General features: G+C 43.2%; 2 pseudogenes; one reads left to right on the top strand and one right to left on the bottom strand.

Annotated features, from left to right (window-relative positions):
* Nucleotides 1-16,273, bottom strand: part of LOC142440245 (fructose-1,6-bisphosphatase 1-like) — a 30,659-nt pseudogene extending 14,386 nt beyond the window's left edge.
* Nucleotides 16,274-17,406: 1,133 nt separating this feature from the next.
* Nucleotides 17,407-18,617, top strand: LOC142437459 (ribonucleoside-diphosphate reductase subunit M2 B pseudogene; annotated as a pseudogene).
* The last annotated feature ends 8,503 nt before the right edge of the window (nucleotides 18,618-27,120 follow it).

Here is a 27,120-nt window from a genome sequence, read left to right as displayed (position 1 = left end):
ACCCAGGTCACGGGCCCCTCTCAGGTTTCCTCCAATAAACCTGTTTCCTGTCGCTGACTCTCCCTGTTATATATACCTATACAAACAATTTTGCTTCCAAAGTGGTGCCTGGTCTCCTGGCCTTGACTTTAGTCCAGGGACAGTGCCAGAAACTCTCTCTCCTCCCCTTGGGTCCTTACCAGGCTGGACGCAATACACTGCAGCAGCGCACTTGGGCTGCACACTACTGTATTCTGGACTTTTCTCTCCTTCTGTGAAGACTGTGTGCTCTCACTGGTCCCGGGGGTCAGGAATTGACAAGAGGCCAGCCAGAACACTCTCTGGCTTTTCTCTGATAACTGAGTCAGTCCCTTTCTGCGCTGATCGTGAGTCCAGTAATTCTTCACCCTTTCCTCCTCCTCCTCCTCTCTCTTTCTCTTTCTCATTCTCTCTCTCACTCTCATACTCTCCCCCTCACTTTCCTAGAGACTGGCAGTGACCTGTACTGTGATCCTGCCTGGAATACTGACCACCACTTCCTGTGGGTAAGTCAGTCCCCTCTGGATTGGTTCTCATCTGGACATGATTCCTTTCCACGAAGCACCTGACGCTGACTTCCTCTCTTCACTGGGAGCGAGGATGCCCCTCCAATTTGAAGACTTTCATTTCAGTCTCTTCCATCCTCTCACTCCAGACGCCCTCTGAGACAATAGTCAGCCCTGGACCTACACTTACTTACATCCTTCTCGGACATGGGTCAGTCCTCCTACATGCCCCACTCCCCCTACCCCGTTTGGAGATCCTCAGTGGAGCACCTGGCTGCCTGACTTCCTCTCCTCTTTGAGAGTAGAGAAAACTCCCATTCTATCCCAGCAAACACGCCTTTGACTCCTTCGTGGAAATGTCATTTACTCCGTCTTCATGGAAAATCGCCTCCCTGACCCCATTTTTCTGCTTGTAATCCTGACCCCATCGATGTGCCCTCCCATCCCCCACCTCCACCCTTATTCACCACAGTCCTCTGCTCCCGAAACCTCTCCGTTCTCCTCATCTGACACTGCTCCTCATGCTCCTCCAAAAACCCCATGACCACAGGCTGGGTCCCAAATTCACATCCACACTTTGCCCCACCGCGGGGTCCGGACATTTCAATCTGAGGAGAGTCCACCTTCCCTTCCCCCTTTCTGGCCTTTGCCAAATTGGAGACTCTTTCAGTGAAAATCCAGCCAAATTCAAAAAAAGACTGCTGTGATTGTTTTTCTACATAGGTCAGACATTACAGTGGGAACTGCCCTCACTGAATGAAGACCCCTCACTACAATGGGGATGGTGGATCCTGGGGTGTCAGCGGACAAGCGGTGCCAAAGACAAGGTGAGCGAGATGCCCAGAAAGGCGAGCAGAGTTAAAGAAGCCATCAGAATAGCCTGACTCCCCATGGACTTAGGCACTGGCTACTTAGTCAGGAAGTCCCTGGGAGTTTAATAAATGAAATCTACTAATATGTGTATAAATTTACTGGTACAAGCGTTTTGTCATTCAGTGGAAGTGGTATTTATGTGAGCTCAGGCTTGAACAGGACCTGAAGGCACACGTGAGTTACATTCAGGAAGTGGCCCCATGGTCTTCACTCATACACATCACTTGCCCTAGCCCACCCTGCACCTATGGCTTCATGGCGAGTTCCTGCTGATCCATTGATTAAGAAAGTTATGTTTAGGAACATGTGTGAGTTGTACCATGTTAAGCACAAGTGTGACTTGATACTAATTTTTATTTAAGGATTATATTTGGTTTAAGGAAATGTATGAGGGGGTACTTCCCAAAGGAATTTTTTTCAAAGATGTGTTTAATTAATTAATTAATTAGTTAATTAATTAATTTACATTTTATTAGGGGCTCACACAACTCATCACAATCCATACATATACATACATCAATTGTATAAAGCACATCCGTACATTCTTTGTCCTAATTATTCTCAAAGCATTTGCTCTCCACTTAAGCCCTTTGCATCAGGTTCTTGTTTTTTTCCCCTCCCTCCCCACTCCCCATAATTTATTTTTTTTTACAAAACATCCTTATCACCTTCAAAGTACTCTTCAGTACACTTAATACATTTGTCAAATCTGAGATTCCATTCTTAGAAACATTTTTCAATCTCATTTGTTTGTATGACTGACTGCACCTCCCTTATTTTTTTTCTTCATTTCTTCTATGTCATCGAATTGCTGCCCTTTCATGTACATTATTTTCCTTTGTGAACTATGTGATCTAAGCTCTCTTTACCCCACCACTGTCACCAACACCACAACTGTATACTCCCCCACCCCTAAAACCCTTATTCTACTTGCTGTCCCTATAGGTTCATCAATAGCGGGTTTCATATACTGAAAAACAAAACAAAAATTCAAGAGAGTGCCCTTCCTCTCAATGACATACACAAAAATACAGAAAATGTTGAAAACAAGATCAGGCCTAAAGTGCATCAGAAGGGGCTACAGAAGGCTTGCAGGGAAGAGACAAGCCAGTCAGGGTGCAGGGTAGCAATAATGAAACATACAACTTTCCTCTCGTTCTTGAATGCTTCCTCCTCCCCACTATCATGATCCCAAGTCTACCTTACAAATCTGGCTAGACCAGAGGATATACACTGGTACAGATAGGAACTGGAAACACAGGGAATACAGGACAGATGAACCCATAGGACCAGTGATGAGAGAGGCAATACCGGGAGGGTGGAGGGAAGGTAGGGTAGAAAGGGGGAACCGATTACAAGGATCTCTATATAACCCCCTCCCTGGGGGACGGACAACAGAAGAGTGGGTGGAGGGAGACATTGGACAGTGTAAGACATGACAAAGTAATAATAATTTATAAATTATCAAGGGGGAGGAAGGGAGAAAAGGTGGGGAGGGAGGAGAAAAATGAGGAGCTGATACCAGGGCTCAAGTAGAAAGCAATGTTTTGAGAATGATGGCAACAAATGTACAAATGTGCTTGACACAATGGATGTACGGTAATAAGAGTTGTATGAGTCCCCCAATAAAATGTTTTGTTTTTTTTTTAAAGAGAAAGAAGGGGGATCAACTGAGAAGGTGAGGTAGCTAGTTTATTGTGCAAACCTGATCAATAAACACGTGTGGGGTTAATTGAAGAGCGGAGGGATAATTGACTTGGTGAGCCTCCTCTTTATAGCTCTCAGTTCTCTTGATTTGTGATGTATAAGGTAGTCGAGAGGCGCCAGAAACCAAATCAGCCGAATTTTAAGCAAACAGGTTTTATTAGGGAAAAAACCTTGCCTGGCAAAGTCCCACAGCCCGAAACATCCGGGCTGGGGGAGTCGTACCCCTGGACTACCGGAATGACCCCTTTATTGCCGGGAGATATGCGGTTGGGCTGGCCCTGGGCCTGTATCTAGTAAAGTGGTCAGGGATTGGCAGACATTGGCACATGCGAGGAAGACTGCTGGTGATTGGGGGATTCAAGCATGTCCACACTCCTTGCCAGCGGAGGAAGACTGCTGGTGATTGGTAGACGCAGGCACGTCTGCGCTCCTAGCCAGATGAGGGAGCACTTCCTAGTTCCTGGTTGAACACGAACATGGCCAAGTGCAAGGTCCAGAGAGAGTTGCATCAGCCAACTCTGACCAGCTCCTCATGGTGTGTGTGTGGAGGTGGTGGTGGTGGTGATGATGATGGTTATTTATTTAGCCAGACATGATGGTCGGACCAGGGTGCAGCTGCCTTAGCCAGTTCCCTGCTTCAGCTGGCAAGACTCACTTCCTACAAGACATCACCAAGGAGAAGCCACGTGGACCTACCCCAGTGCAGTCTTGGGTGCTGGAGCAGCTGTGTGGAGACCCCAGCCAGCGCTGAGATGCTTACATGTTCACTGATTCAGCTTTCCTCCTGCAGTCAGCGTCATAGGGTGTGCTTTGTGGGATAGAGGAGGACTTTGTGGATTGGTGTCGGGCATATGGGTTAATGTTGGACTATGGGCTTGGGCAGCACTGAGTTGGGATGTTTTCTTGATGTGCACTTAACCTTTGTATAAAACTCTCTCTTATATATGAGTTTCTGTAGATTTGTTTCTCTAATGTACCCAGACTAATACAGAAGGTTTTAATTGTTCAAGTTAGGTGTATCATTTTGATCTTCTGTCATTATCTCTCCAATGCACTCTTTGATAACCACTTTCATCCCATTCCTTTATTAGAGACTTATTTCCTATGTGATCCCACAACTGTATCTTGGGCTCCCACTGTCATCCATAGCCTTCTGTAAAGTGGATTCTCACAATTAGGCTCTGATACTGTAACTTCCTTTGACTTTGGATTATATGATTTACAATCCTTTGGTCACTAATGTTGGTGTGCTTCTTCCATGTGGACTTAGTTGACATCTCACTGAGAGGGCTGCTTGTTTGGAAACAAACCTTTAAGACCCCAGATGCTATTTTATCTCATAGCTGGGCACCATCTAATTTCTTCACCACACTTTGCTATAGGACCCAGCTCTTCCGTGTTCCCTTCCTGAGGGTGAGGATCAAGCAGGACCATGATGTAAGAATGAATTTTTCTTAAATTGCAGATAGGATTTAGTGCAAACCCAAAACACGTTCCTGGATCTATATTTCTTTGTTCATCTTTTAATCTGCCTTTGGCTCCCTTTCAAAACGTCCTTGTTAATTCATGGCAAAAAGTTTTATCAGTCATATCCCTGGGGCATAACGATCTTCTGTTAATATTATTTTTGATTAGCTAATTTTTAAAAGGCCTGTTGAAAGAGGAATATTGGGACAATGTGGCTGTTTAATAGGTAGTTCAAGACCATCTACTATGTTCTTCTTTTTGAGTTCTTTGACTATTCTGGGCTTCTTCTTTCTCCAATATGAAGTTGGTAATTAGTTTTTCCATTTCTTTAAATAATGATGCTCAACCGATCGCAATGATTGATCTACAGCCACTACCACCCCGCCCACCCCCCAGGGGCATGAACAACAGAAATGTGAGTGAAGGAAGACAGCAAATGATATAAAATATGAAAATTAAAATAATTTATAATTTATCAAGGGTTCATGAGAGTTTGGGGAGGGAGGGGGGAAATTGCTGCTGATACGAAGGGCTCAAGTAGAAAGAAAATGTTTTGAAAATGACGGCAACATCTGTACAAATTTGCTTGATATAATTGATGTATGCATTGTTATAAGAGTTGTAAAAGCCCCCAATGAAATGATCTATTAAAAAATATACATTGATAAAAATAGTGATACTGGAATCTGGATCAGGATTGCATTGATTTTGTAGATTGTTTACAGTGGTATCGACATTTTCACAATATTGTCTTCCAATCCATGAACATGGGACATTCTTCCACTTGTGGTCCCTTTTGTTTTCTTGTAATAATGTTCTGGAGTTTCCTTTGTATGTACCTTTTGTTTCATCTCTTATTTGGGCTAATATCTACTTTTGTTTTGTTTTTGGCTTTTTTTTTTGAGTCATATGCTGTTGAATCTCAAATTGGTTTTGTTTAATTCTTTTTTTTTTGTTGATTTACAGTTTTATGGTAATTTGGTTAGAGAAGATGTTTTGAATGATCTATGTGTTTGAATTTGTTCAGATTTGCTTTATAGCTAGCATGTGGTCTGTTTTAGAATATGAACTATATGCTGTTAAGGATGTGCATTTTTGTTGTTGTTAGAGAGTTCTATAAATATCTCAGAGGTTGAGTTGTTCGATTTGATTGTTTAGTTCTTTTGTTTCTTTATTGAGTTTCTTATTTTGTTAATCTAGCTTTCTTTGAGAGTGATGTATTGAAGTCACCTACTATTATTGTTGATCTGGTGCTTTCTCTTTTTATCTCTGAGGATTTGGTTGATTAATTTCAAGGGTCTTTCATTGGGGTACATGTATGTTTATTATATTCTTGGTCAATTGATCCCGTGAACATCATCTAATGCTCATTTTTGTCTTTTGGTCTGTCATGTATATTGTAGTCTCTTTTGTTAAAGATTAATATTGCCACTTCTGCTTTTCTAAATTGTCATTGGCTTGGTAAATTTTTCACCATCCTTTGACTCCCAATCTAATTTTGTCTGTGAGTTTGAGATGTGTTTCTTGAAGGCAGCAGATTGATGAATCTCATTGCCTAATCCAGTCTGTTACTCTTTCTCTTCTGATTGGTAAATTTAGTCCATTGACTTTGGTGTAATTAAATCTAAATGTAGATTAGTCACTTGCATCTCATATTGTTTGTACGTGCGATTTTTCCTCCTCCCATTTTTATGGGGTGCTGTATGTGTGTGTGAGGACTTTATTCATGCCTGATCCATATTGTTTTGGGTACTGTGTTCCGTGTGTTGGTCTCAGGGTGGTGGTGCATGTTGTGGTGGTCTCATTTTGAGTGCTGCGGTTGTTGGTTTTCTGACCATAAAGTACTGGATAGTATTGTTTGTAATGCTGGTTTTGTTTTTACAAATTCTCTAAATACTTCCTTGTTTGGGGAAACTTATTTCCTCCTTCAAAGTTGATGGAAAGTTTTGCTGGATAAAGGATTCTTGAATTGCAGTTGTTGTCTTTCAACTTTTGAAATATGTTGCTGCAATTTCTTCTTGTCTGTATGTGGTCTAGAGAGAAGTCTGAGTGTATTCCTTTCTGTTTGACCTTTTTATGTGACTGCTTTTTTCTCTCAAGCTGCTCTCGGGATTCTTTATTTTTCCTTGACATTGGATAATTTGACTACTACATGTCTTGGTGGGTTTTTTTTATTGTTGTTTTATTTATTTTGATGGGGGGGCGCAATCTATTTGGTGTTCTTTCCTTGATTATTATCGTCTCCTCCTATGTGATGTTGGGGAAATCTCCCAAGAATTCTTACTATTTTAACTGTCATGTATAAGCTGAGTTTTTCAGCACATTTTTTCAGCAATTTTTGTGGTAAAATTAGGTACCTTGTGAAGAGAGCTGATGGTGCCCGGCTATCAAAAGAGATAGTGTCTGGGGTCTTAAAGGCTTGAAGGTGAACAAGCGGCCATCAAGCTCAGAAGCAAAAAAGCCCACATGGAAGAAGCACACCGGCCAGTGCGATCACGAGGTGCCAAGGGACCAGGTATAAGGCATCATGCAAAAAAAAACAACAACAACAACGATATAAGTGTGTGTATGTATGTGTATATATGTGTATATGTATATATATATACCATATTAAATGAAGGGGGAAGTGCAGAGTGGAGACCCAAGGCCCAAGTGTCGGCCAATGGAGATCCCCTCATAGAGGTGTTTAGGAGAGGAGATGGGTTAATTAGGGTGCGAGGTAGTACCGATGAAGAACACAGCTTTCCCCCAGATCCTGGATGCTTCCTCCCCCCAACTACCATGATCCGAATTCTACCTTGCAGGCCTGGATAGGACAGAGGCTGTACACTGGTACATATGAGGGCTGGAGGTACAGGGAATCCAGGGTGGATGATACCTTCAGGACCAAGGGTGTGAGGGACGATGCTGGGAGAGTAGAGGGTGAGTGGGTTGGAAAGGGGAACTGATTACAAGGATCCACATGTGACCTCTTCCCTGGGAGAGGGACAGCAGAGAAGGGGGGAAGGGAGACTCCGGATAGGGCAAGATATGACAAAATAACGAGGTATAAATTACCAAGGGCACATGAGGGAGGGGGGAAAGGGGAGGGAGGGGAAAAAAAAAAGAGGACCTGATGCAAGGGGCTTAAGTGGAGAGCAAATGCCTTGAGAATGATTGGGGCAGGGAATGTATGGATGTGCTTTATACAATTGATGTATGTAGATGTATGGATGGTGATAAGAGTTGTATGGGTCCCTAATAAAATGTAAAAAAAGAAAAGAGGAGAAAAAAATGATTAGGACAAAGACTGTACAGATGTGCTTTATACAATTGATGTATGTATATGTATGAACTGTGATAAGAATTGTATGAGCCCCTAATAAATTGTTAAAATTAAAAAAAAAATTAGGTACCTTGGCTGATATTCGGATCAGCTTACACGTGAGGATAGACGGTATTGTTTCCTCCTGCTCGCAGACACCAGTAGTTCGAATATAATTTTGTTTTATGTCATCCCACCTTATCCTTGGGCTTCAGATTCTTTTGCTTTCTCTTTTCTTTTCTTTTTCTTCTTCTCTTGTTTGCTGACGTCTGCTTGGTTGTCTTTGAGTTCACTGATATGATTTTCCTATTTTTCCATTCTATTGGCCAGATCTTGTACTTTGTTATTAATGCTAAGTCATTGCTTAGTTTCTAAATTTCCTTTGGGAGTGAGGTTTTTCACATCTCCATTTCTTCATTTGTTTTCTGGGTTGATCCCCTGATCTCTTTTAGGGCCCTAACACCACTGTCTTGTATTCTCTATCTGGCAGAACAAGGGCTTCTCTTTCTGTGTATCCCATTGGGTTTCAGTAATCTTCAGTTGTTGACTTGTTTCTCTGGATTTTTTGTGGTAGCTGCTGATAGCTGTTGTTTTCACTGCAAAGTTAATTGAGCTGTGGATGATGTATAGGCTTTTGGGTTGTGTAGTGGAGGAGGGGTTGGTTCTTTAGGTTAGAGGTGGATCAGATAGGAGGTGGAAATCATATTGCGTGGAGATGAGGTGGGAGTGACAGTTGTCAAGACAACAACTAAACGTGCACAAATGCACACCAGTGGCTCATGACAAAGATAGGACCTTGATAAAATCTGGGACAGACACGCAATGAAATGTTATGTGTCTTTAAAAATCAAAGATGAGACTGTCAAACACCTCAGGATGGAGACAAACCTGGGAGGCATTATGCTCAGAAAAGTTAGTCGACCTCATACAGATAAATATTTCATGACAACATTATTATAAAGGTTAAAAAAAACAACAGTAAAGATGGTTTTCACACCTAAGGAAAAGACTTGGCAGACAACAATGAGCCTGGAAGTGGAGAGGGAAAGAAAGGAGAGGGAGAGGAGGGAAGAAGGAAAGGTAGACAGGAAAGAAAGAAGAAAGACCCACGTACACGAGGAATTCACCAGGATCCTATCATTCTTCTGCTGTGGTGGGTTGTGTGACTACAAAGACTTTCCTTTGTGTGCATTATACTCTAAAAAGAAAAGGTAAAACCTATTAATAAATTTGTTTTAAAAGAGGCAGGTCACAGCACTGAAAATCCTCCAGTTTCCTTATCCTTCAGCTCTAAATACTGACCATAAGTGATTGCAAAAGGAGGAAAAATAGGGGGAAGGGAGACTCCAGATAGGGCAAGATATGACAAAATAACAATCTCTAAATTCTCAAGGGCTCATGAGGGAGGGGGGCGGGGAGGGAGGGGGAAAAAGAGAACCTGATGCAAAGGTCTTAAGTGGAGAGCAAATGCTTTGAAACTGATTGGGGCAAAGAATGTATGGATGTGCTTTATACAATTGATGCATGTATATGTATGGACTGTGATAAGAATTGTATGAGCCCCTAATAAAATGTAAAAAAAAAAAGGAGGAAAAATAAAATTGAAGTTGATTCACATACAAGCTAGTTTCAAAAAACAATGAAAACAAAAAGATAGGATCTGCCCTTGCTCCCCACACCCTCCTGGTGACCAGATTATAGCCAGGCCAATGGCAACCCTGCCTCTATGAAGACTCTGCTCTGCCTGAGCCTGCAACCATAGGCATGTGGCTTAAGCCGAGGATGCATGACCTCCTCTCTAAAGGCCTGTGAGCTCCAACTCACCAGAGCAGCAGAATGCGGTGTCTGGTTACTCTTAAAGGGGCAAGAACTTCTGCCATCACCAGCTGCTTTCTGGGCATAAAAGAACCCTTCTGGGAACAAGTACACTGACCTCAGCCATAATCTGAGGAGACACAAACTACTTCAGATGAGGTCCCCTAACCACAGACAACACATAGATGACAGAAACTCCACTTAGGACTGGGTGTCCCACTTTCTCTTCTCCACCCTGTGAACACTTAACTGGAATTAGATAAAAACTGTACCCAACCGCTCCATCTTACACACAAATCTCACCTAGATTTAGGAATGGAACTCATGTATAATCCCACACTGTCTGTATTGACAATGGTACATATTTATTCTTGTTGAACTAAAAGGAAATCTTGAACTACAATTACACAAACTATTCTACAAGTAACTGGTTGGGTTAATTTAATATTTGCATTTTCTTTTCTTCCAAGTGTCAGAAGAAACAGAAAAGATTAAGACTTAAGTGGGCCCTTATGGTGAACAAACCTATTAGGAAGCAAGATCACAGGAACAATAAAGATACTAGCATAAGAATACCTATAATTATAAGGCAATGTGTGAAGTATTTCAGCAGGATGCCTTCCATATTTTGGGGACCAACTGTGTACCTCAAATGTCATCTGCTTTTTAGTTCTCCAAGGGGTTGGTAAATTCATGGGTGTAGTCATCTAAAATACTTAGAATATATGTAGTCAGTAATATATACTATATTATTTTCTAAATCAGGGGTCCTCAAACTATGGCCTGTGGGCCACATGTGGCCCTCTGAGGACATTTATCTGGCCTGACAGGTGTTTTCCCCCTTTTGTTTTTTTACTTCAAAATAAGATATGTGCAGTGTTTATAGGAATTTGTTCATAGTTTTTTTAAACTATAGTCCAGTTCTCTAATGGGTGTGATGGACAGTGAACTGGCCCGCTGTTTAAAAAGTCTGAAGACCCCTGTTTAATCCATAGAATAATCTGTATTCAAAATAATGTCCTTCAGGAGGAAGGTGAAAGGAAATAGATGTAAGAAGTAAAAGGCAGAGCTATTTATAGAGGCATAGTTATAGGCATGTATATATGTAAATAATTTATAATGAAAAGGATTGAGGTCGATGTACATATATTAATATGTTAAGTATTAAGATAGCAGAGGGACTTTGGACCTCTACTTAAGGCCTCCCTAAACACAAGAACACTTTGTTCTAATAACCCGGCACTCTTTGATACCTTCCACATGATCTCTGAAGATAAGTGGGTTTATAAACAAATGTGGCGAAGAAAGTTGATGGTGCCCGGCTATCAAAAGATAGAGCATCTGGGGTCTTAAAGGCTTGAAGTTAAACAGCCATCTAGCATGCAAGCAAATAAGCCCACATGGAAGAAGCATACCAACCTTTGTCATCATGAGGTGTCGATGGGATCAGGTATCAAAATAACCAAAACAAACAATTATGTCGATGTGATAGAGGGGAGTTAGAGTGGAGACCCAAAACCCATCTTTAGAAAATAGGACATCCCCCACAGAAGGGTTTAAAAGAAGGCACAATTCAACTAGGGTGCAATATAGTACCGACAAAACACACATCATTCCTCTAGTTCTTGAATGCTCCCCCTCTCCTCAGCCCCCACTACCATGACTCAGTTCTACCTTACAAATCCAGCTAGACCAGAGTACACACATTGGTACAGATAAGAGCTCTCAACACATGGAATCTAGGACAGAAAAGCCCTCAGGAACAGTAGTGGAAGTAGCAATAGCATGAAGGTTGAGGAATGGTGGGGGTGAGGAGGGGGGCAGAGGAAGAAAGGCAGTACCCATCACAAGGTTGGATACATAGCCCAGCCCCACCCCCCTGGGTGAAGATAGTGTAGGACATGAAATAACAACAATAATATATCATTGATCACTGGGTGGGAGTGTTGGGGAGGGCAATAAAGAGGAGCTCAAGAAGAAAGAAAATGTTTGGAAATGTTGATGGCAACATATGTACAAGTGTGCTTAATACAATTGAATGATGGATTATGGTTGGGGGGGGTCACCGCAACATGAGGAACTGTATTAAAGGGTCGTGGCATGATGAAGGTTGATAACCACCACTCCCTTATACAGTGATACTTCAGTTGTTGAACTTAATTTGTTCCAATTTGTGTTTGAACACCGAAAAGTTCGATAACTGAACATATTTTTCCCATAAGAAATAATGAAAAACCATATTGGTTCTGAGGCTTCACAATTACACTTCTAAATTCACTATGGAAGCTTTTAGTTTCTTGCATATCACTATCTCATTTACATTAGTGCCACGTAGTCATCTCCGATTTTTCCAAACTAACAGTAACTTTTCAACCTCTTTGATGGTCTGGGTTCTTTGTTTCGTGGTTAACAATTTCATACCTTTTGTCACATTACCTGCTTTAGTCACATTTCCCTGGGGGGGGGGGGGAATGTTGATAATGTTGATTTTGCCATTTGTGTTCAGCAGCAGCAACTACATTCAAACGTTTCAATGTTTTCTTTAACTGGTTCCGGGTTTTCCTCTTAGTTTTACTGCTGGTATCACTAACTTTTCTTAGAGTTATGGTTAAGATATTTCACAAAAATCAAGCAGCAACAACAACAGCAAACCCCCTCAAGTGACAATGTTTTAATGCACTAACACAAGCACTCTGTGTGGTCTGAGCAAGACGCACCACCCCTTTGTGTCCACAGTGAGACATGACACGTGCTTCATCCAGCCCATACAGGTCTTTTAAAGTCAGATTTGAACACCAAACAGATTTTTGTTTCAAACTTTGCTGTACAAGTAGTGGAGAGTTTGATTTTGGAGGCATTCGACAACTGAGGTATCACTGTATTCTTTTTAGCTTTATTTTTTTCATAAATTAACCCATCAAACTTTATCCAGATAAAAATCTTGCCCATATAAAATAATTTCCCTTTTTAATGAAATCTTTATCAAAGACTCAAATATATGTATATGGGAGGTTTAAAAGTTTTATCAGAAATGGAATTGTTCCATGAAATTGTAAACCCTTGTACATACTTTTCTCTGTGGCATAAAAACAACAAGTGCATCACCTCAAATTGTAACAGATATCCTTGAACTCAATTTAATATTAGTAGCTTAGCTAACGATCATAGAAACTCTGCTTTGGTGGCATCATGGACTGGGAACTGCAAGCCATCAGTTCTGCAAGAGAAAGACAGGGTTTCTAGTCCCATCGAGACACAGTCTCGGGAACCCACAGGGGCAGTTCTCCTCTGTCCTTAGGGTCACTGTGAGTCCGCATTGACTCCATGGCAGTGAGGTTGGTTTGTTGTTTGTTTTACATACATGGCATAAAATACAATTCATGTTGACACATAGATTGTTTCAACTCAAGCTTCTACCATTTTCCAAATGTAAAGTCAGCCTTTTAAGATTTTTTTTAAAAATCAGTTTATTAGGGGCTCATACAACTCTTATCACAATCCATACATACATCCATTGGGTCAAGCACATTTGTACATTTATTGCGCTCATCATTCTCAAAATATTTGCTCTCCACTTAAGCCCCTGGCATCAGCTCCTGGGGGGCAGACAACAGAAAAGTGGGTGAAGGGAGACGTCGGGCAGTGTAAGATGTGACAAAATAATAATTTGTAAATGATCAAGGGTTCATGAGGGAGGGGGATAAAATGAGAACCAGTGCTTTAAAGCGACAGGAAAATTAACCACCAAGTTTATAATGAAAGGAAAGAGATCCCTAGTGTTTCTGAGGTGGTAAATTTTCCGGAGTAGAGAGCCCTTTCTTTCTTCTTCTGAGCTAGTGGTGAGGTAGTTTATTGTGCCAACCTGGCCGATAAACACATGTGGGGTTAATTGAAGGGCGGAGGGATAAATGGCTCAGTGAGCCTCGCCTTTCTAGTTCTTGGGTCTCTTGCTTTGTGATGGTCCGACCAGGGTGCAGCTGCCTTAGCCAGTTCCCTGCTGACGGGCACCCACTGGTGGGTGTCAGTGGGGACAATGTCCAATAAAGCTTCATTCCCGCGGGTGGCCCATCCTCCCGCCCTCTCCACGATATAGGCTATTACACTCGTACAGAAGTTGCAGCTTTCCTTTGGGGATCTTCTTGTTGGCGGGGTACAAAAAGATCCCCCCCACAGCAGCGTGCGATGGACAGCAGCCACCACGGAGCCCCGAGCCCATGTCTCGAGCACCACAGGGAGCTAAATCACCTAGGGTCGACTTCTCCCTTGGGATGGACTAAGTGGAGACAGGATCAAAGTCCATGGCGAAGCCTTCATTGAGACAGCAGATTCCCTTTCTTTTTATCTTTTGTTATCTTCTTTTATCTCCGTCCACCCAAATCAGCTCTCTGATGGCCAGATCCCGCAGGAAGCAGTGGACTTCCTTCTCGGATGGTTTCCCTGTGGAAGTCTTTCTTTTTAAAAAACGGAAAAACAACAGTTTAATGACACCAAAGTTACTAAAAATAAAAAAATTTTAAATTTAAAGTTGGTGTCTACTAAATGCTTCTTAACCTATTAAAGTATAACTATCATACATTAAAAACACAGCAGGCGATGCTTTAGAATGTTCTAGGCATTAAGAATTAACTCACTTAATCTTTTGAAGTTGCCTGTTAATATTAGTTGCCTGTTAAGAAGAAAAGAATTAAGATTTTACAATTTAGAAGTAGTTAACAGTTTTTTTAGGTTACATATATGTATATATATTTATGTTATATTTGTGATCTCTGTTTTGACTCCCGTATTTCTTTCCTGTATTGACCATGCTGTTGTGGACCCGTAGTGACAGAAGGAAACACTGCCCGGTCCTATTGGATTCTGCCTGCAGGAGAATTGGGCCTGCTAGTCTCTGCACTGGTGCTGTCTCATACACGTGCACTCTTCCAGCAAAGGAGACACCTTGTCCCCAAACTCTGTAGCACTGAGGTCACTGAACAATTTGACTTTCCCGTGCCTCCTCTGGCCTTGTGAGCAGCTTTACTCAGTTACCAGTTATGTCTAGCTTTTTCACTCCTTTGGAGCTTTTTAAATTTTAATTTTTTAAATCATTTCATTGGGGCTCTTACAGCTCTTATCACAATCTATCCATCTATCCATTGTGTCGAGCACCTTTGTCCATGTTGCCATCATCATTTTCAAAATATTATCTTTCTACTTGAGCCCTTGGTGTCAGCTCATTGCCCCCCTCCCCCTCCCTCATGAACATTAATAATTTCTGCAGATGGCAAAAATGATTCCAATGGACACTAGACAATCAAAGTGGAAAGAGCCGACCAGGGGATCAGAACAGGCCACCGTATTTACCCCTTGTCTCTGGTTCTACTATAATGGCATTTTTGTCTTCTTCTGACACAGGAACACAAGCGGCAAAAGAGTCCTTCGACATGCTAGCAACCAGGTCACTGGAGAGGACATCCGGTTTCTTGACTTGATCACCTGTCACATTGGTAGAGCCAGCAATTCCCTAGAGGGGAGCGGCGCCCACTTTGCGTCCAGTAGTGGAGATGGCCTTGATGGGGTGTGTGGTGTGTGTGTGTGTGTGTGTGTGTGTGTGTGTGTGTGTGGTAAAGTGAGCAGCTGAATCATCTCAGCAGTGTCACTGGCCTTTCTTCCCTCCTCCATGACAAAGGGGGTCCCATTGATGACATTGGTCCTTCATGCTGGTCGGCAGGTACTGGTGGCAGGAAGGTAGACAGCAGAAGGTGGCAACAGGACCAACCTACAGGCAGCCGAATTTGACTCTTCCTGAAGAGAAGGCTTCAGCTTTCATCTGACCCACGGACTCAAACCCGATTGGATTTACTTTGACAATTGTCTGAGCCTTTTCTTTCTTTTTTAATTTATTGGAATGGGGTTCGCGCAAAGGGAAGAAGGGAGGGAGGAAGGTGGGGAACATGCAGGGACACAGGGACATGGTGGTTGACATGGCCAGGGCCACAGCTTCTTAAGTGGGGAGGAGGGATGAAAAATGGCAGGGGTGGGGTGGGGTGAGGTGGGGTGGGGGGAAAGGCCAGGGCTGGAGCTGGTGGGGTTGAAGAGGGAAAGGGGTATGTTTGTGTGTCACTGGACTGTCTCCCCCCATTCCCAGGAAGCACCTCTAGTTCCTGGGTCCCCACCCCTTTGCCCTGCCCCCCTAAAATGCCATCTCTTGCTCTGCCTCTGGCCCTAGTGACTCCTTCCTTTGCACCCCTGGGTGTCTCTCCCTGGCCAATTCTCAAGTGCAGGGACTGTGCAGGGCCTGCGGCCCCAACAGCTGCTGAGGGAGGTCCACGTCTGTGTCCTTGCCTCCCATTTCTGTCCCGTCCCACAGCTTGCCTCGCTCCATCTGGGGCAGAATCTGATTATTCTCCTTTCCCTCTTCCTTCACCCTGGGGAAAAAAAGAAAAAGGAATTTAAGAAAAAGAGGAGGGGGGGAAAGGGACCACCTCCCCAAGGAAGGGCATTAGACAGCAGGAAGGGAAGGAAGCAGGAGAGCAGGAAGGGCCCTTGAGGGACACGAGCCTTTTCTTGATGTCAATCTCTTTCTGTATACTTACCCGTACATGAGTCACTGGTTTCACCTCTCTAGAGAACCCAGCCTAATGCAGTCACCCTTTGGGTCCTGAACTGAACTCGCTCAATGACTCAATTTGCAGCCACACAATAGACACGTCTGTAAGAAGAGCCATAGCACTAGGGAGGTACGAAACAACATTTTCCAAGGTGGGGGATGCCACCCCCTGGAATCATCCAGGTGGGTGGGGCTACCCACACTTTATCCCTGGATTATGGACTACAGTATGAACATTTTTAATCACCAGGGGCGCTGAGCAGTTTTTCTCTGAAAAGGGAGTGGTAGGACAAGTAAGTATGTGAACCTTTACCTTTAAAAGAATCAGCTACTTATTATCATAAAGGCAGCATTTACCAAAGGAGAATGTCTAGAAGGGTTAGGAAAGAAGGAGGAACAGAACCCGTAGTCACAGAGAGGAAGCGAGCATTGTGCGCTTACATTGTAGGCATCACAATCAATATCACAAAATAATATGTGCATGAATTGTTGAATGGAAAACTAACTTGCTTTATAAAATTTCATCCAAATCACAATTTTAATAAAAGCATGGGGTATGGGGCAGGGAGGAAGGTTTTAGGGATTTCATCAAGAGTTACATCTGCATCCTGAGGAGAAAGCAATGGGACAGATGGTTCCGTGATTGCATGGGAGAGGAGGAGATGGGGGAAAAGGAGCGGTGAACCAACAGACTTAGTGACAAGAGAACAACAAGAGACCTAAAATCAATGGCGAGGAGGGTATAGAACTCCTGATGGGGTTTGATCAATTGTAATGTAGCCAAGAGGAATTACTGAGAACTGAATGAAGGGTGAACACTTTGTTCTAACTTTGTTCTAATAGCCTGGCATTCTGTGGTGCTCACCATCCTGGCACAATTGCTGAAGACAAAGTGTGTGCATAAGCAAACGTGGTGAAGAAAGTTGATGGTGCCTAGCTATTACAAGATATAGCATCTGGGGTCTTAAAGGCTTGAAGTTAAACAAGTAGCCATCTAGCAGGGAAGCAATAAAGCCCACATGGAAGAAGCACATCAGCCTGTGTGAGTATGAGGTGTCGATAGGATCAGGTATCAGAAGATCAAACACAGGCTGGCTCTCTGGCTGCGCGTAGTGGTCGTGGTTCGGTCGGAGTCTGCGCCATGGGCGATTCGGGAAGGCTGGAAGCGGCCCGGCCTGAGGAGGGTGAGAGCTTATCTTCAGATGCCAATGAAAATGAAGAGAAGTCACATGACGAGCCACTCCTTAGAAAGAGTTCTCGCCGATTTGTCATCTTTCCGATCCAGTACCCTGATATTTGGAAGATGTACAAGCAGGCGCAGGCGTCCTTCTGGACAGCAGAAGAGGTTGACTTATCAAAGGATCTCCCTCACTGGAACAAGCTGAAATCAAATGAGAAGTGTTTTATCTCTCACATCTTAGCTTTTTTTGCAGCCAGTGATGGAATTGTAAATGAAAATTTGGTGGAGCGCTTTAGTCAGGAGGTGCAGGTTCCAGAGGCTCGCTGTTTCTATGGCTTTCAAATTCTCATCGAGAATGTTCACTCAGAGATGTACAGTTTGCTAATAGACACTTACATCAGAGATCCCAAGAAAAGGGAATTTTTATTCAATGCAATCGAAACAATGCCATGTGTTAAGAAAAAGGCAGATTGGGCTTTGAGATGGATAGCAGATAGAAAGTCTACTTTTGGGGAAAGAGTGGTGGCTTTTGCTGCTGTAGAAGGGATTTTCTTCTCGGGATCATTTGCTGCTATATTCTGGTTAAAGAAGAGAGGTCTTATGCCTGGACTCACTTTTTCCAATGAACTCATCAGCAGAGATGAAGGAATTCATTGTGACTTTGCTTGCCTGATGTTTCAGTACCTAGTAAATAAGCCTTCAGAAGAAAAGGTCAGAGAGATCATTGTTAATGCTGTTGAAATTGAGCAGGAGTTTTTAACACAAGCTTTACCAGTGGGTCTCATTGGAATGAATTGTGCATTGATGAAACAATACATTGAGTTTGTAGCTGACCGGTTACTTGTGGAGCTTGGATTCTCAAAGGTTTTTCATGAAGAAAATCCCTTTGATTTTATGGAAAACATTTCTTTAGAAGGGAGAACAATTTTTTTTGAAAAACGAGTTTCCGAGTACCAGCGTTTTGCAGTGATGGCAGAAACCACAGATAATGTCTTCACCTTGGATGCAGATTTTTAGAACCCTATCAATTTCTAAATTTGTAAACAGTAGTCTATTTTTCTCTCTCCTCCCCCCCAACCACCCCTCTTTAAAGGAAACTTGGTTAGAAAGGAAATCCCAAACCAAATTTTGTTCAAGTTCGATCAAGACAAACGAATATTTTTTTAGCAGCCAACATTTGTTTCAAGACTAAAATGTAAGCTACCTTTAACTGTGTCGGAGTTGAGGTCATTTCAGTGCTAGTTAGATAGCAGTTTGGGGTTCTGTCCTTACTACTTTGTATAACTCTTGATGAGTCAGTTAATTTCTTGAAGTCGCAATGTATTTACCTTTAAAATGAATATTTTAAATATTTAATAATTTAATAATTAAATCCTACTACAAAGAGTAAATAAGATTAATGCCTATCTGATACTACTGTTACTATTACTACTACTGATTATTATTTTGCTGGTGTAGTAATAGTAGTGGTAGTGTGATAAAATGCTCCTACTTCACCATAGGATGCTAGGTCATATTTCTAGTGTTGGGGGTGGGAGTGGAATACAGGAATATTTTTGAGATAATTTTTATTCACATAAGAATAACTTCTTGGACATCCTCAGCTTTATAAGAGATACTGATGGAGTGGAATCCAGGAGGTTATCACAGTAGTTGACCTGGAAAGCAAAATGATTCTGTTTCTTCCGAAATTAAAGGAGTAATGCCAAGATTTTTTGCCCTGGAATGTGTAGAACCAGCATTAGCTAGAACAGTATTCCCCAAAAGTATTCAAATGAGTTTGTATTCCAAAGTAGCCAAATGAGTTTGAGAGAGCTACATGTCCCATTCCCCTTTAGGTTGTACAATCAATCCTGCCTATAGAGACTTAACTCCTCCCAGCACTTTCCAATCTTATTAAACACAGATCGGTTTCTACCTGCTGACCTCACCAACTAATGTTTCCTAGGATAAGTGGAAAGGCTGGCCTACAACCATTTACAGGAACCCTGGCGATGCAGAGGTGAAAGTGTTCAGCTGTTAGCCAAAAGGTCAGTGGTTCAAACCCACCAGGCACTAATGAGAGAACGCAATAGCAGCTGAGTTTCTGGAGAGCCGAGCCAGGAGGGTTGGTTGGTTTTGGTAGATCATTTACATGTAGTGGAAGGGTTTGTGACCTTAAAAAGGAAGAGCCTGGTCACCGAGTTATTTCAAATTTGATTCAAGCTATGTAAGAAAACTGACCCTCAGCCAGGTTTCTTAATATGCTTAGAGGACTTTTACACCATTTCAGGATTCAGTTCTTGAATGAAGCTTTGTGTGCTGCAGTACCAGGTGGCGAGGGAGGTAGAGTTCTTTCCAGAGGAAGCCGAGGAGAGGCCAGGGATCAAGATCTCCAACAAGTCTGGCCGTCTCTACAGCTAGGAAGAGTTGAAAGTAGTCCAGCCCATCAGGCAGTGTGTTTCCCCAATCACAACCACTGTAAAATGCTGGAAGCTTTTTCCTCTGTGGATCCCATAATATTTCTAGGTCATCAGAATTAGAAGCATTCTCAAATGAAGACAAAAGGAAAGGCCATGCACTTTGTTCGACAGACAATATCATAAACTTGAGGTCTTTTGGCCAATGGTAATACCATTTACCTGTGCAGTTTGCCAAGGGTTCTTATATCTCAGTTGGTTGTCACAGTAGCCTGAGAAGTTTGAAAGAGGAGCTGTGATTTACATTTCACAGATGAAGAGACTGTAGCTGAGAGCAGTTGATTACTTGACCCAGATCTGCTCAGGGTGGTTGGCCCTGTAGTACACTTCTTTTTTAGAGATTGCCACGTTTCTGATATGGAGTCCTTTCCATTGTCTTGATTTGATTTTGCCTAGCCCCTCATTAATTAAAACTGCACATCTTTTAATTTTAAAAAAAAGAAGATCAAAAACAAACAATTATATTGATGTGAAGGAGAGGGGTCAGAATGGAGACCCAAAGCCCATCAGTAGACAATTGGACATCCCCTCACAGAAGGGTTAAATAGAAGGGACAATTGAGCCAGGGTGCAGTTTAGCACCAATGAAGCACACAACATTCCTCTGGTTCTTTAATGCTTCCCCCCACCCCCAAACATGACCCTAGTTCTATCTCACCAATTCTGCTGTACATTGGTGCAGATAAGAGTTTCACAACACAGAAGCCAGGACAGATGACCCCCTCAGAATCAGTAATGGGAATGTCAACACCATGAGCCTAGGGGGCGAAAGCTGGGGGAGGGAGGGGGAAAAGGGGCAACTGATGGCAATGATACATGTATAACCCCCCTCCAGCGGGATGAACAACAGAAGCGTGGGTGAAGGGATGCAACAGATTATATAAGTTATCAAAAGAATAATAATGTATAATTTATATCTAATATATATTTATATATAATAACATATAATTTGTTCTTCTGATTTATGTCCCCCAACCCCATGACTCAGGCAATGAGAAGACTAGAGTGAAGCTAGAGCGAGCTTTGCCAAAGCATCCGTTCGTATATATAACAAACTGCCTTCCAACTAAGCGATCGCTCCCATCGGACCACAAAATGAAGGTGGTTTCGTTCCACCTCCCAAATCACTGGCACGCATGGGCTAGCCCAGCTGGCACCTGACATTAACCACCGCCGCAACCAGTGCCAATCTGAAGGGCAGTGACTTCTGGGAAGAAGCTATAGCAGCTTGTCCTTCCTGAGTGCTGTCGAGTCAGCTCTGACTCACAGCGACCCTAGAACCACAGAATGAAACACCACCCCACCCCTCAATTGTTCTTAAAACACAACCGCTAGTGGACACGACGATCAAGACAGGGAGATCCGGTGGCTAGGTAGACATTCTCAAGAAAAGCCCAGAGGGAAGCGTAGCTGTGGGAAGCTAGGCAAGGCAGAGGGAGAAGGACAGAGCCCGGGGCCAGAGGGCAAAGGCAGAGCAGAAAGCAGGTAGGGGGAGGAGGAGCATGCTGGGGGGAAGGCAGAGGGTAAGGGAGGTCTCAGCAGAAGGAGGGAGGTCAGAGCCCCGAGAGAGCTGGAGAGGGAGGACAGAAGAGAGCCAAGGAGAGAGGGAGGGCTGACTGGAGGGAGGGCCAAGCAGAGAGAGATGAGGGAGGGCTGGGCTGAGCAGAAGGAGAGGAGGACAGAGCAGGGGGAGGAAGCAGGGCAGAGGAGGATCAGAGGGGAGGGCAGTACCAAGGTATGAAAAGCATGGCTGAGGGAAAAGAAGGGAACAGATCTAGCAATGGGAGGGTCCCAAACCCCAAACTCACTGCCATGGAGTCAATGCCAACTCATAAGGACTCTGTAAGACAGGGGAGAACGGGCCCTGTGAGTTTCTGAGACTGCAACTGTTCACAGGAGCAGACAGCTTCCTCTTGCTCCTGCTGAGCAGCTGGTGGTTCTAAACTTCAGACCATGAAGATCAAAACTCAGCATGCAACCAAACTCCACCAGAGCAGGTTGAAACAGTTGAACTCGCTCCCCGTCTCCTTTCATATTTCTGCATCGAGTAGGGTGGCCCTACTTTTATGTTTTAAGTGTTTATGTTCTAGGTATGATTCTACTGTAAAGAATGTTTTTTAATATTCATTGCTTTTATAAAAAACAGGAAAAAAATGTTTGAAACAACCAGTGTGGTAAAAAGAACAAACGAGGCAATCTTGAGTTCAAGTCCCAAGCTTGATCATTCACTGCTTCTCTTAAGGGAGCCTCATCCTCCTGAGAAACAGCAGCAGGGAGCCAAAGTTCAATAGTTTCTTTTTGTTTAGGCTGTGCCTGGGCTCGTGGGAACATGCTGCCTGTCTCCCAGGAGCTTACGCTAAAAGCAAAATGAGATGGGTACAGCCTAATGTCATGAAGCAATAGTTCATGCTACTGCTCCTAATGGACTGGTTGCTGAGAGCTGCCTTTGAGAGGCTCCCCCACAGGATAACTGTGTGTCCACCAGAGCGAAGCTCCACTCAGCCCCTGATGGGCTCAGGTTTGTGTTGTTGGGATTCACCAGTTTTCATTGACTGCTTCTTGGAGCTGGGTCACCACGCCTTTCATGGAGTGGTCTGGAAGCTACACTGAAGCCTGTTCGGCATCATCGAACATACAGCCTCTCCTGAGAGGCAGGAGGTGGTTGTGCCTGACACATGTCAGCAAGACTTCAACCCCAGGCTTCCTGTTCGGAAGGGGAGGACGCTACCACTGAACATTAGTCGCAGTACAAAGTTTTACAGGAGTTGATGGAAGGACGAGGCTGGTTCGGCCACAGAAATAAAAAAGAAGGTGCTTTGGAAGGAGATCCAACAGGGAGGGTTTTAATCTGTGGAGATGAGTTAGGGAGGGCCTTGCCCATGGAGAAAATAGCAAAAGCAAAGGCGCATGCTTTGACAAGCACGAAAGCTGTGGGGACCAGTGTGGTGAGGGTCCTTGGGGAGGAGAGGTGCACTGTGCAGCTAGAGAGCTTGCAGGTGGGCTATAGTTGGTGGACAGTGGGAACTTATTACTATCGAGGACTTGGTGGGGGCGGGGCAAAGTCTCTCCAACCAAAGTTTCATTGTCTGTCATTAAGCTAGTCCCTCTGCCTGTATGGGAAGCCAGCTTGGGCTCATAAACATGAACCTGGCAAAGTTTCCATTATTACCAGCAAGAAAAAAGGCTTCCTCTTCTCTGTGAATCATCAAATGAAGCTAAAATGTCTCTTTTCTGAGAAAAGTTGAATGAGAAAAATTTAACAGACAATCTTGTCCAGGGATGCTGCACACAATTGAACACTGCAAGAGCACAGAGTTGGTCTTTTCTCCTTCAATCTTTCTCCCAGGACATACCATGTACAAGCATCTCTCATCTTCCCAGTAAAAGGTAGTCTGCGTTTAGCTGTGGTCCTGCAGTGCCACCTTCTGGACATATGGGAAACTTCTCCATGTCTTTCTGCGTCTTAGTAATACGCCAAGAGGCGGGGAATAATACATGGATTAAGGGAAAATTTTATCAGAGGGGGAAAACAAGATACACGTCACTCCACATGGTCTCTGATACCAGGGACCCTCCTGTCTGGATGTATGACCAAAATGGCAAACACAAGAACTTGGTTTTAATGCCAGCTCTGATTATAGCCGGTGTCCTTCATAGGTCACCAGTGCTCACCACATGTAGGTAGCTCCAGGAGTGAGAGAACTAACGCTGCCAACTGTCAATCTGAGAGGGCGCTGCAGACAGTTAGCCTGAACGACACCTGTCAGCACTGCGCACCAGGGGAAAACAGAGATTGCAGATCCCAGAGCTCGGACAACCCTGGCAGTCTAGACTCCTGGAGAACAGAGGATCGGGAAGGCATTGGAGGAAAGGCAGAACTCCCAACTATCCAGCTGAACGCAGAACCACATCAAAAAGAGGGCATGGAAAGTGGGCTTTTCCTCTTAGGGGCACGCGTGCCTTAAAAAAATCATGCAAAAATATCTTTACTTAGGAATAAACCCTCAAATAATTAAGACTAAAAAAGAATTAGGAGAATCCCACAAAGATAATGAGAAAGAAAGACAGAAATCAGTATTCCAATTGGAAACAAATCTAATATCACACAGTGAGAAATGTAACTTCTAAAGTAAGTCACACGAATATCACTACCATGCTTCCAGTTTGTACAAGAATGGCTTCAATCCAAACAAAAAATGCTTAGCTCTGTCTCTGCAGTCTATGGCTTGCTCGCGGCGATGCCTCTCAGTATGACACTTACTCTCACTAGTGTCTTCTTTAGCTTCAACCTGATGTACATATGAGCAATTGATGGTCTGTTCCACAGTCATCCCCTGGCCTCCTTTTAGCTCCTGAAATTGAGCTTCTCCATCTTCTCTTCCCACAGATGTAGCCAATTTTATTTCTGTGTGTTCCCTCTGGAGAAGTCCATGTGAATCGTCGCTGTTTTTGTATTGTTGAAAGAAAGGTATTTCCTATGAACAAGTCATTCATCTTGCAAAATTCTAGCATGCGACCTTCCAGCTTTGTTTCCGTCACCAAGATTATGTTTCCCAACTACTGTTCCTTCCTCTTTGTTTCCAACCTCTGCATTCCTGTCGTCAAGAATTATCAATGCATCCTGATTGCATGTTTGATCCGTTTCAGATCTGTTGGTAGAATTTTTCAATTTCTTCCTCATTGATTTTAGTGATTGGTACAGAAATTTGAATAGTTGGATCGATTGGATTTCTTTGAAGGTGGATAGATATAATCCTATCATAGAGAGCTTGGAACTTCGAGATAGACCTTGAAGTGTCCTTTTTGATGGTGAACGCAATGGCCCTCCTCCCCACTTAGTGAACCATATGGTTTTCTAGTTCAAAATGGCGAAGACCAGTCCATTTCAGTTCACTGCAGCCTAGTATATCAATATTTACGCATTCCATTTCATCTTTAACTACTTTCTTAGATTCATACTTCCTATATTCCAATTTCCAATTATTAATGATGTTGGCAGCTATTTTTCTTGCCTTGAATTGTACCTCATCAGCAAATGAAGACCTGAAGGCTCTTCTTCCACAAGCTTTACTCCATTCACATCACCACGGTTGACTCTACTTTGAGAAGGAAGCGTCTCTTCAGTCATATTTTGAGTGCATTCCAAAGCAAGGGTCTCATCCTCCGGCACACTCTCTGACAATGTACAGCTTCCGTTCATTGGACCTTCAGTGTCTGACAAGGTTTCCATGCTATGTATAAGATCTTCAGCCATGACTTCCTCCAAGGTGGGCAGCCGATCCCTTCTTCAATCTGTTCTTAGTCTGGAAGCATCGCTGAAACAGTCCACTTCGGGTGACCTTACTGAAAGACCAGTGATGTGGGAAACTGAGGACTGGGAAGAGAATGTAAGAGGATAAATTCTCTGCACTCATAATAAAGAGTCTGAAGGGCCAAGACTCTGGTCAAGGAAGGCCTTCACATTTGCAAGTTAGAAATTAATCCCAGTCACATTCTCCTAACCGAAGATCATTCCCCACAATATCCCCCCATAATGGTGCTACTATAAAAATATTATAGGCACATGGCTGATCACTATGTGCCTAGAGGCCCTTGTCTATAGGCACAGATATGTGTCTATAGTTCTCCCTGCTCAAGAGGTAGTCAACTCCCTTCTGACCTCCCCTACTATTGGTATTGGTTACTTCCCAATGAGCTCAGGAATATCTAGGGTAGGACACTGCCCACCTTGTTACATGTGTGATTGATTGTGATTGGTGAGGCTTGCTAGCCCCAGGATTATGTAGCCTGTTGGAGAATGCATTCGAATTCGCTCTCTCACTCCCAGCTTCATGGAAGAGAGGAGCCTTTGCACACTTTGTCTGTGGTCCTTTATTCTTTCCCTTTCTTCACACAATTGCTCCTCAGAACCCATTCGGTTGTAAGGCCAGACCTTACTTACACAGTGACATGGCTTTTAGCATCACAGAAACACACGAGCCACCACAGGACGGCAAAGTGACAGACAAGTGGTGGAAAAGGAAAATTAATCAACCATCAAAGGACAAATATAGTATGACAGCACTGTTATAAAAAGTCAAGGACAGGTTTTCTTTTTAAAAAAAACCATTTTATTAGGGACTCATACAACTCTTATCACAATCCATACATATAATACATCAATTGTATAAAGCACATCTGTACATTCTTTGCCCTCATCATTTTCAAAGCATTTGCTCTCCACTTAAGCCCTTTGCATCAAGTCCTCTTTTTTTCCCTCCCTCCCCACTCCCCCCTCCCTCATGAGCCCTTGATAATTTATAAATTATTATTTTGTCATATCTTTCCCTGTCCGGCATCTCCCTTCACCCCTTTTTCTGTTGTCCATACCCCAGGGAGGAGGTCACATGTAGATCCTTGTAATCGGTTCCTTCTTTCCAACCCACCCTCTCTTTACCCTCCCAGTATCGCCCTCACACCCCTGGTCCTGAAGGGATCATCCACCCTGAATTAAGGACAGGTTTTCACAATAGAAGAAACGTCCTTTGATGGTTACCATGGGAGGGAGGAGAAGGAAAGGGGATAAAGTCTCAAGCTAAAGGTAGACAAGTATTAACTTGGGTGACGGGGAAGGTAAGATACATTCAGAAGGTGCTTGGGCTCAAGTAGAAGGCAAATGTTTTGAGAATGATGATGGCAACAAATGTACAAATGTGCTTTACACAATGGATGGATTGTGATAAGAGTTGTATGAGCTCCCAATAAAATATTTTTTTTAAAAAGGAGCTTGGGGAAAATGATGGAGAGCAAGCAAGACACTGCAAGGTTTGTCAGCGTTAAGGCAACGGAGGCAAATACTGTTCCACAGGTAATCCTGTGACCGCTGTGATTTAGGAATAGATGCTTGGATAGGCAAACATGTGTGGGAGGGAGAATTCACACACACATATATAATAAAGCATATTTATATATGCATATTTACCTTTGCTGGCATGAATGTGGTGAAAATATGGAGTGTGGAACCTTGGGTAGGTCTGTCACCACATCGGGGGTTGGGTCAGACTGAGTTGACTAGAAACAAATCCAGAGACACTCATGTGTATAAGAGTGAGCTTTATATCAAAGAGCAATTGTATATTGAGAAAACATCCCCAGCCCAGTCCAGATCAAATCTCTAATAAGTCCGATATTATCCCATATGTCCAACACTATTCCATAAATTCC

Source organism: Tenrec ecaudatus, chromosome 1 (assembly GCF_050624435.1).
Source record: "Tenrec ecaudatus isolate mTenEca1 chromosome 1, mTenEca1.hap1, whole genome shotgun sequence".
Classification (NCBI taxonomy): Eukaryota; Metazoa; Chordata; class Mammalia; order Afrosoricida; family Tenrecidae; genus Tenrec; species Tenrec ecaudatus.
Note: the sequence above shows the minus strand (reverse complement) of the source record. Positions and strands in the feature narration are given on the sequence as shown.